This window comes from Epinephelus moara, chromosome 24 (assembly GCF_006386435.1).
Source record: "Epinephelus moara isolate mb chromosome 24, YSFRI_EMoa_1.0, whole genome shotgun sequence".
Classification (NCBI taxonomy): Eukaryota; Metazoa; Chordata; class Actinopteri; order Perciformes; family Serranidae; genus Epinephelus; species Epinephelus moara.
In genome coordinates, this window is record NC_065529.1 from 11,391,473 (window position 1) to 11,401,562 (window position 10,090).

A 10,090-nucleotide genomic window follows, 5' to 3' on the forward strand; every position below is an offset into this window, starting at 1 on the left:
GAGAAGCTGATTGGATTTGGAGCTGATGGAGCCGCAGTTAATATGGGGCACCAGAGAGGAGTTATTTCTCTTTTAAAAAGAGAAATTGGGGATCATGTGATTCCTTTTCACTGCATGGCTCACAGGTAGGTGTAATTCTCTGTGTTAGTCTTATACTGTTCCTGCTTCCTCACATCATTTTTCCTCACCTTTTCTCTTTTTAATTGATATTTAGATTAGAGCTTGCAGTCCTTACCCTCCAGAAAAAGGAGCCTATGGTGGCCAAGGTGTATGAGTTGCTGCACCTTGTGTGGAAGACCTACCACTACAGCCCGAAGTCACGGAGAGAGTTGCAGTCCGTTTGTAACCCATCGAGTGTGAAAGGAATACGCTGGGTTCCACATATTCAGCGAGCCTTGCATGTTCTGCTCAAGCCATCCAAGACAGGGGCTCTTGCTGAGGACGGTGGCCAGTATGCAGCCACATTGCAACACATGGACCACCTTGCTGCCTCTGCTACCTCTGCTGATGTGCAAGGGAGGGCAAGAAAAGTAAACTATTTTATTTTTACTTCTATTATTTCATGTTTTAAATACTGTGTTCACAGACAAATTATTGTAAAAATAATTCAATTAAAATTCGGACTTAACTCTTAATTGCTTGCTCTTTAGGTCAAGGGTGAGATGGAGCGTGTACACTTTTGTGCATTCAGCCATTTTTTGGCTGATATGTTCCATGAGCTAGGAAGACTTAACTGCACTCTTCAAAAAAAATGACCTGATTCTCCCAAAAGCCACATCTGAGCTCCAGAGAACAGTGATTGAGTTGGAGGGCATGAAAGTGAGGCCAAAAAGAGGTGGAATGTTAGAGAGGTTCACTGCATGCACCCAGAAAGCGACAGGGAAAGTCAAATTCCAGGTTTGTGATGAAGGAATGGCAGGGCTGTATGGCATTCTGACAGTAAATATAAGGAATGGCAGGGCTGTATGGCATTCTGACAGTAAATATATTAATATTTAAAATGCTTTGCTTCAGTAATGAATCTTTTGTAATATTTTGATAGTATTATTGAGTGAGGGATTGCACATAATATTAAAAAATGATATTAATATTGTTTATATTTGTACTACATTTCTTCAGGGAATGGAGCTGAAAGGAGATGGTGCCAACCTTGCATTGAACAGCAAACATGTTATAACAGCTGTGGATATAGCTGTTTGAGAACTCAAGTCTCGCTTTAGCTGTTTGCTCAGTGGATCTGAAGATCAAGCCTCCAATGCAGTCAAATGCTTCAGGGTGTTCAACCACGATGCCCCCATATCACATTTATTTTCATAGAGGAGGGTGCAACGCTAACAAAGTGCAGGAGGAGTGGCAGAATCTGAAGGTCCTTGTTGCCAGCACCTTCAGCGACAAGAACTACCTAGCTCTGTGGTAGACTCTTCTGACAAAAGAGCCATACAAACATGACTTTGAGGTATGTCAATAATAATATCTCTAGAATTAGTTTAATATATTCAAACAGAACTTACATATAGTTGCTGTTTTACAGAACATCCTGCACTTGGTTGCAATCATGCTGCTGCTTCCAATCTCCTCTGCCCAATGTGAGAGAGGTTTCTCCGCCCAGAATAGAATTAAAAATTCTGTCCGGAGCAGTCTTCATGTCTCCGCCACAGAAGATCTCATGCGGATCAGCACTGAGGGAGGTCCATTGGAAACATTCGACCCAACAAATTCTGCAATCCATTGGCTTTCCTCATCTAAACATTCCAGGCGGCCAAACTATAAGGAGTGGCCACAGTTTGTGTCTCAAGTTTAAGAACAAGATCTCATTCAGATCAGCACGGACTGATGTGCAGCGTACAGCCCTGATAGGTAACTTGGAAGAACACTCAATTATACAGGCTTTGGATGAACAAGTGTAGAATAGCCTGTGCGGCTGCCTGATTATAAGAGGACTGATTAGGCTAAGTATCGTTGCTACGTAAAATAGGAATTTAGATGGAGCGTGTCATATTTTCTTTGCTTTTTCTTTACAATCTAACTCCTTGTTTGCAGGCTACTTTATTTTTTTGTGTGGGCTTATCTCTGTCCTTAATTTAATTTTAAAGTCAATTATTTAATTAATGAGGAATGAACTGACTTAAATATGAGACAGCAACAATATGGACAGCGCAGGCATTTTTATTTTTATTTTTTATTTTTATTTTTAAATTTCTCTTCCTGTCTTTTGTTCAGTTTTTTTAGTTTATTTTTTACTTATGTTAGCCTACTTTTGCCCTTTTTTATCGCTGTTCTCCATGAGCGTGTATAATTTAGGTTAGTGGCTCAGATTGAATTAACATTATTTGGTGATGGGGTCGGGAGTGAGTGAGAGCTTTGACGTGGCTATGTTCACAAGAAGAGGTGTGAAGATTGGAGGTTTGCTCTCATCAAGTGAACTATTTCTCTCAGTATCACGGAATTTTGTTTTTTCTTTACCTACATCTTTTCTATATGTAGGTGTTTATTTTATTCTTATTTTAAGTGCACTGTTGGTGGGTGTGCATGGGATGAGATGGGAGTTTTTGTGCGGATGACCCAAAATATGGGACTTTGACCAAATGTTTTGTGTTATGATATTTGAAAAGCACATGTCTGGGATGGATTTGATATTATTCTTCATGAGATACACTCATATACACTGCACTTGTAGAGTATGTAAGAAGTGCACATATTGAGTTCAATTAAATATATTACACTCAATGTGAAAGGACTGAATCATATGATTAAGCGTAAGAAGGTACTTTCATGGTTGAAGAATGAACGAGTTAACATAGCATTACTACAGGAGACACACTTAATTGATAGGGAACATGAAAAACTCAGGAGAGAATGGGTTGGCCAGATATATTTCTCATCATTTTCTTCAAATAAAAGAGGAGTTGCTATTCTAATTAATAAAAACACACCATTTACTTTAGATAAATGCATTAAAGACCAACATGGCCGCTTTGTAATTATAACTGGGGTGTTATGCGGGGAGCAAATTACTATTGGGTGTATTTACGCTCCAAATGTCTATCAGTGTGAATGTTATTCAACATTTTTGGCTGAAGCTTCTCCTCTCACATCTTTATATACCATTTTAGCAGGAGACTTCAATTGTGTCATGGATCCTGAGATAGATCGCAATCCTCCAGCCATGAAAGTATCTTCAAAAATGACAAGGGCAATGAAAGAGGTATGCTCAGACTTAGACCTATCTGATACATGGAGAGTTCTTCATCCCACTGAAAGAGATTTTACTTTCTTTTCAAACCCTCATCAAAGTTTTTCCCTAATAGATTTTTTTATACTTCAAGAAAAGTGCTAGATAGAGTTGAGGAATGCAGTATAGGTGCTAGATTACTTACTGATCATGCAGATGTTTCTATGATAATTAAACCTCCATTCTCTCAGCCGTCTCCACGATTCTGGCGGTTAAATCCATCTATTTTAAGTTGTCCTTTCTTTGTGGAGTATGTAGAGAAGCAAATTGAACTTTTTCTAGCAACAAATGATAATGATGATACAAATCCCTCGACTCTCTGTGAAACACTGAAGGCCTACATGAGGGGGGCTATCGTTTCATACTGTACAGCTAAGAAAAAAGAGTCGCTAAAGACTCAAGTCTATCTTGAAAAACAACTACTAGAGCTTGAAAAACAACTCAAGAATAATCCATCCAAAGTCTTACATGATGAATTAGAGGTAACGAAATCTAAATAATAAACCCGGACGACTGCTGGCACGCTTAGCCGCAGGGAGGCAGCAGTCTAACTCAATTTAGTCATTAAAAGATGATTCAGGAAATAATCAATGATACTAAAGACTTGGCATTCCCAAACATTTTATATTATAACTGGGCCTGCCACAGTCGAACTATATATGAATGGGTTCACTGCTATTATAAAGGTGGACCAGAATCTATCGAAGCTTGGGAATGTACCCCTCTGGAATTACTGGGAGAACTCACAAGTATAAAAAGACCTCCAGTTAGAGCAACAGATAATCCTGGACTTAGTAACTCATTTAAGGTTTTTAAGGAAATTGCTGACCATACAGGCAGAAAGAATGGAGTTTCTCATCTAACCCCGCTTGTAAATACTAGGAACTTTCCTCCAGGAATTAGGAGCAGGATATTTCAGTCCTGGTTTGATAGCGGTATTAAAGTGATAGGAGATCTGTGTTAGGATAATGGTACTACAGGAGACACACTTAATTGATAGGGAACATGAAAAACTCAGGAGAGAATGGGTTCAGTATGGACTGAACTTGGTTAAAAATGAAAGTGGGAAATAGAATATGTTAACACAGATTTGATTTGATTTGATTTTATTGAGATCCCCATTAGCTGCTACACCTGGAAGCAGCTACTCTTCCTGGGGTCCATTAAAATAATCAAATGTACATAAAATAAAACTAAATTACAAATAATATGAAAAGACATAAAATAAAACTAAATTACAAATAATATGAAAAGCTGCATAATACCCATAATGACAAAATTCTCACCAACTATATATAAAGAATAATTATAAAGAATAAACAATCATTCAAGAGAATAATTATGGAATACTAATTATAGAAGAACAGTAATTATAAACAAGATAAAAAAAAAAAAAAAAAATCATAATAATAAAAAAATCAAAACAAAACATATTCAATACAACAATAACATACCAATAGCTACAGTAACAACAGTGACAAATAACACTGACAAGTCAGTAATAGGACATGTTAAACTTTAAGGTAACCCTGAACGAACCAAAAATCAAACAGACTTAAAATAATAATAATCTATGCCTTCTGCCTGTCAAGGCATTGCTTTTTAAGACATTTTTTAAAAACAATTACTGAATCTATGCTTCTAACATTATCAGGAAGCTTGTTCCACAAAGATATAGCCCTATATAAGACCGTTTTTTGCATTGAGCATGATTTTGCAAGAGGTACAGCAATTAAGCCCTTTGCAACCTGTCTTGTATGATGGTTGTGAACATTGTGAATGTGACAAATTCTAGAAAAGAAACATGTGGGCTTATTTAAGGTATAGACTTTGTGAAAAAAAGAGAGAAGATTGCAAGCCAGCCTATTATCCACAGTCAACCACTGGAGCTTGGAGTGCATGCTTTTGACATTGGTTCTGAAGGGGCAACCTAAGACCAGGCGTGCGGCTCTGTTTTGCACGAGTTGAAGCTTGTGCATGTCTTTATTTGAAGCACAAGACCATATAACAGAGCAGTAGTCAAGATGAGTGAGTACCAGTGCCTGAGTTACAAGTTTCCTAGTGTGACTATTCAAATACCAGGAACATCTTTTAATTACTGAAATGGCTCTGCTCATTTTGAGAACTGTGTTATCAATATGAGTGGTCCAAGATAATTTCTCATCAAAAGTCAGTCCTAAAAGTTTGACTTTCTCAACTTGCTCAAGAGCTGTGTTCTTGATGTATAAGGAGAGATGATTATCCCTCCTAAGCGTGGAGTTAGAGCTGAAGGCAATACATTTAGTTTTTGTTATATTAAGAGTTAGTCTATTACTTTCGATCCATTCAGAGACAGAGTCAAGTTCCTTCTGAAGGAGACTATTAAGTTCACTGTAACTGTCTAAGTTCCTTCTGAAGGAGACTATTAAGTTCACTGTAACTGTCTGCGGCAGCATGCACAGTGGAATCATCCGCGTACATAGTCATGGTTGCCCTATTCAAAGCCAATGGCAGATCATTAGTAAAAATAGAAAATAATAAAGGACCAAGGCAGCTCCCCTGTGGAATTCCACACTCAAGATGTTTAAGAGAGGAGAAGTTACCATTAAAATATACACATTGCATTCTAGAATGTAGGTAGCTCTTAACCCAGCCCATAGCATTGATATTAAACCCGTAAGCACAGAGTTTTGCTAGTAAAAGCTTATGATCGATTACATCAAATGCAGCACTGAAATAAATAAAGATGTATATGTGTATACATAGATATGTGCAGAATCTCGAGAGACATGAACGATGTCATCCCATCCTATGAGTTTATTTTGGATTTTGTTTTGTAGTTTTATCACTGTTTTTTTTTTCCTCGTTTATGGGTAGTGTGTTATGGGTCTTGTTTGTTTGTCTTTGTTTTGTTTGTGTGTTTTATTCAATATGCCACAAATATGAAGGAGGAATGGACTGGAAACAAAAGGTTGTGGCTATTGTGTATAAAATCAATAAAAAAAAAAAATGTATAAAAAAAAAGAAAGGTGAATAAATCCTGTTGAGACCATTCCGGAGTGTGTCTTTGCCTACATAACACAACACAGAATTAGACCCACTACATACACTCAGTATGTAAAAATCTAGATGACTGACATGAGCTACACACTATTCTTGCAAAGAAAATGCAGTACAGGCACATTTAATAATTTTATATGTGACTATTCGATTCAATTATGAAGTACATAACAGAAAGGGTGATGGCTACATTATTCCAACTCAGATGGGTTATCAAATGAGGAAAAAAAATACATTAGCCTTATTTCATGCAGTTAATTTTTTTTTTTAAAAACAACAGGTCATTACAGAAAGGTTTTTAAATAAAAAATGTTTTTGACTATTTACAGGTTCATTAAGGAGAGGAAGGCAGCCAGGGAGAAAAAAAAGTGGGTCAGCAGCAGACCACAAGCCCCTCTGGAAGTTTTATTCAATCATGACTTTTTTGGAGCCGAGTGTGACAGAGAGGGAGACCACATCTAACCTCTCGCTTCTCGCAACCCCCGCCCTCCCCACCCTGAGCACACGCCCCCCCACCTCCACGGATGCTGATGAAGACACCTTCACCCTCAATTTGACCATGGTCCCCCCTGAGGAGTATGAGGTGTCCAAGTCTGTGGTCACACAAGGCACCTCATGATTCCTCTCAGTGCCAGTGTCCACCCCCTGTCCTACTCCCCGACTTCCTCCAGCACCCTCAGCACCCCCAGCAACCCCAGCACCCCCAGGTCAGAGGGCTGGGAAAGCAAAAAATAAAAGGCAGAGGCAGGATGATGAGGCCTTTGAGAATGAGGTGATGGGGATGCTCAGTGCTAAGCCAGATGAGGAGGAGCTCTTCCTGCTGAGCCTGGCACCTCACCTCAGAAATCTGCTGAATGAAAAGAGGAGTCTTGTTAAAATAGAAATTTTGCAGTCGTTGCAGCGGGCTGAGTTTTCGTAGACTTTTTAATTTTTTTTAAGTTTTTGTTAAACACACACACACACACACAATATTGAGTCTCCTCGGGTTGCTGTGAAGGCGGTGTTTTGGGCCTGTTCTGGTTCCTGTTAAAGAAGAACAAGTTCAAATAAAAAAAGTTTGCAAAAAATGCAGTGTTTATTTTATCAGATCTTTTTATGTACAGATATGCTTTTGATATGAAGAAGTAGGAGGATGACTTTATTGATAAACTGTCAGTCAATTTTCCTTGCATTAATTTGAATACTGTGCAAAATCAGGAAAAGCTCTTTAGGAGTAAATGGTTGGCTCTTAAAAGAGCCTTTTTTTGGAGCAGCAGAGGAAGAGGGTGTGAGTCAGGTAGGCAGGTCAGGCGAGGTTATTCTGCCAGGGCACTTCACCAGCAGCAGAGAGGAAGTAGGTGGTGAACTTCTCCCGCACAGCAAAGGCATCTCTGGAGGCGTGGTTAGAGCCGACCCTTCTCAGCTCTGGCAGTGCAGGGGGGCCCTCAGCTTCCTGTGTGAGGTCAGCCTGTGGTGTGGAGTTCCACCTCTGAATATTGTGAAGGGCCACGGTGGCCTTCACAATCCATTCGACGTTGTCTGGCTTCACTCCAATCACCCGGTGATTTGTCTCTATATACAGACTCTACATTCAGTGAATGTAGAGTCTGTAGGCAAACCCCCGAGATCTTGCCTCCGGAAGAAGAGCGGAAGAGCCCTGGTTTCCAGTGCTAGGCTGTTTGTAGTCCGCGTGATATTGATCAATCACGTTTGAGCCAGCTGCAGTTTTTGCCAGGTTAAACGCTCCGTGCGGTGAACTAACGAGGCGGAACATAAATGGCGTCACTACAAACTCTGAATCCATCGCAATAGTTCAGCATATTTACTTATACAGGGTTTCTGCTGGTGTCAGCAAATCTAATTTAATGCCCTTTTTAATGCCACTTTAAACAAATTTAATGCCCATGTCCNTTTTGTTTTAGTTAAAGGGGTATCGTTTAAAATACATGAATTTGCAGATTATTATTTTTGATTGATTACGTACATGTTCTTATTTTACAAATAAATTAGACGTTACTCAACAGTTACTCAGTACTTGAGTAGTTTTTCCACCAAATACTCTTTTACTCTTACTCAAGTAATTATTTGGATGACTACCTTTTACTTTTACTTGAGTAATATTGTTCTAAAGTATCAGTACTCTTACTTGAGTACAGTATTTGGCTACGCTACCCACCTCTGCTCACAAGACAGTTTACAGTCTCAGAGTTTATTTGCACATTTCAAAAATAACAAAACCAGCCTGAAGAACGATGTGAAAAACTAACTCTAACCTGAAAAGGCTGGAGGCGGTCACTGTAGCAGCAGGTGTGGTGGTGGTAGCAGCAGCAGCTGCAGTTGTGGTGGTGACAGCAGAAGTTGGGTTGCTGGTCACGGCAAAGAAATTCAGCACAGTTAACTGCTGCCTGCCTTTAATCGCCGACTTGTGACAGCATGTGTGATTTCACCGCATTGACGCCCATTGTGCAAAGTTTGAAGATCTTTTTGCACACGCTGCAAAATGCCTCTCCGGGTTTACCGTCGACGGGCTTTAACCAGGTTCTGAATAGTTCTTCATCCAACCACTTCTGCTGAAACTTGCATTTTCCCATTTTTCCGACATTTGCTAATGTTCCCTCCGCTCTTTCGCCACAGCATGAGCACCCTCACAGCACGCTGCATTCCAAGCATCCGGTGTTGTGACTTCGTGCACCGGCCGTAAACAATAGCCAATTAAAGGGCCCTGCTGTCAATAATCACATTATACTTCCGATCAAAATTATTAAATGTTTATATAATCAAAATAAATCATGAATAACAATGTTTTTTTTCCATCAAGTGTATTTAATTTTTTAATTCCTCTGGACATCGAATTAAATGCTTTTTAATGCCATTTATGGCCTTAATTTTCGCAAAATCTATTTAATGACTTTTAATGCTTTTTAATGACCCGTGGAAACCCTGTTATATATAAACGGAAGTCAGAAACGGAAATTCGCCTCCTCAAATCGGAATGCCAAAAAATCGGGGGTCTGCCCAAGCCCCAACCTCCGGGGGAGACAAGTGAGACCAATGCGGAAGTGCCAAAAACTGCAGTTCACTGACTGTCCACTTGAGGCTGGCTCCGGAAGTGAGTCAATCCCCATAGACGCCCATGTTAAAATGCCCAACTTTAGAGCAGAAATAAACATGTTTACAGCCTGGTACAAAAAATGGTTTTGGTCTCTATAGTTAATTTCCCCTTTCATTACAACAGTCTTCCGTTTAAATGTTATTAAGGTTTGAAATTGCGCATAATTAAGGGAGTGGTCACTTTGAGTGACAGGTGGCACCATCACGGGTGGCTAACTAGCATGCTAACTAGCCACTGGCTCCGCTGTGCGGAGTAAGCTCAGACTCGGCCGTCTGCTCGGCGTCATCTCAGCCAATTAGTGCCCATGCTCAAGGCATTGAACCTGTCCTCTCAGCCGTGTTTGTGCCTTTTGGATATTTTTTCAGGCAAATATTGGAGTAATATGGCTTGCTGTTCGATTAATTATACCAACAGACCGTCCAAGAAGTCTGTGCTCCAGGTTTTTCAGTAAGTGAAATTCGGAAATTCTAGTATGATTTTATTTATGTTTATATGTTAGCACTAATTAGCGGGTATCGGTGTCTGCGGTCACTACGGCCACCACCTAGCTTGTCAGCAGCGTGTATCGGTGTCTGCGGTCACCACCTAGCTTGTCAGCTTATTATTTTATTATTAAGCCTTTATTTAATACATTTAAAATCACGTTGATACCGGAGGTCTTATTTTCAAGTGCGACCTGTATCACAGCAGCAATATCCACATCAAGTTACAGAGCAGCAGACAATACG

General features: G+C 39.6%; 1 long non-coding RNA gene across 1 annotated transcript; it reads left to right on the top strand.

The window, feature by feature from the left end:
* On the top strand, nt 1-4,443 carry LOC126386163 (uncharacterized). Its single transcript, XR_007569469.1, has 3 exons — nt 1-125; nt 215-530; nt 1,120-4,443. It is a non-coding gene; the product is annotated as an uncharacterized LOC126386163 (long non-coding RNA).
* Nucleotides 4,444-10,090: the final 5,647 nt, after the last annotated feature.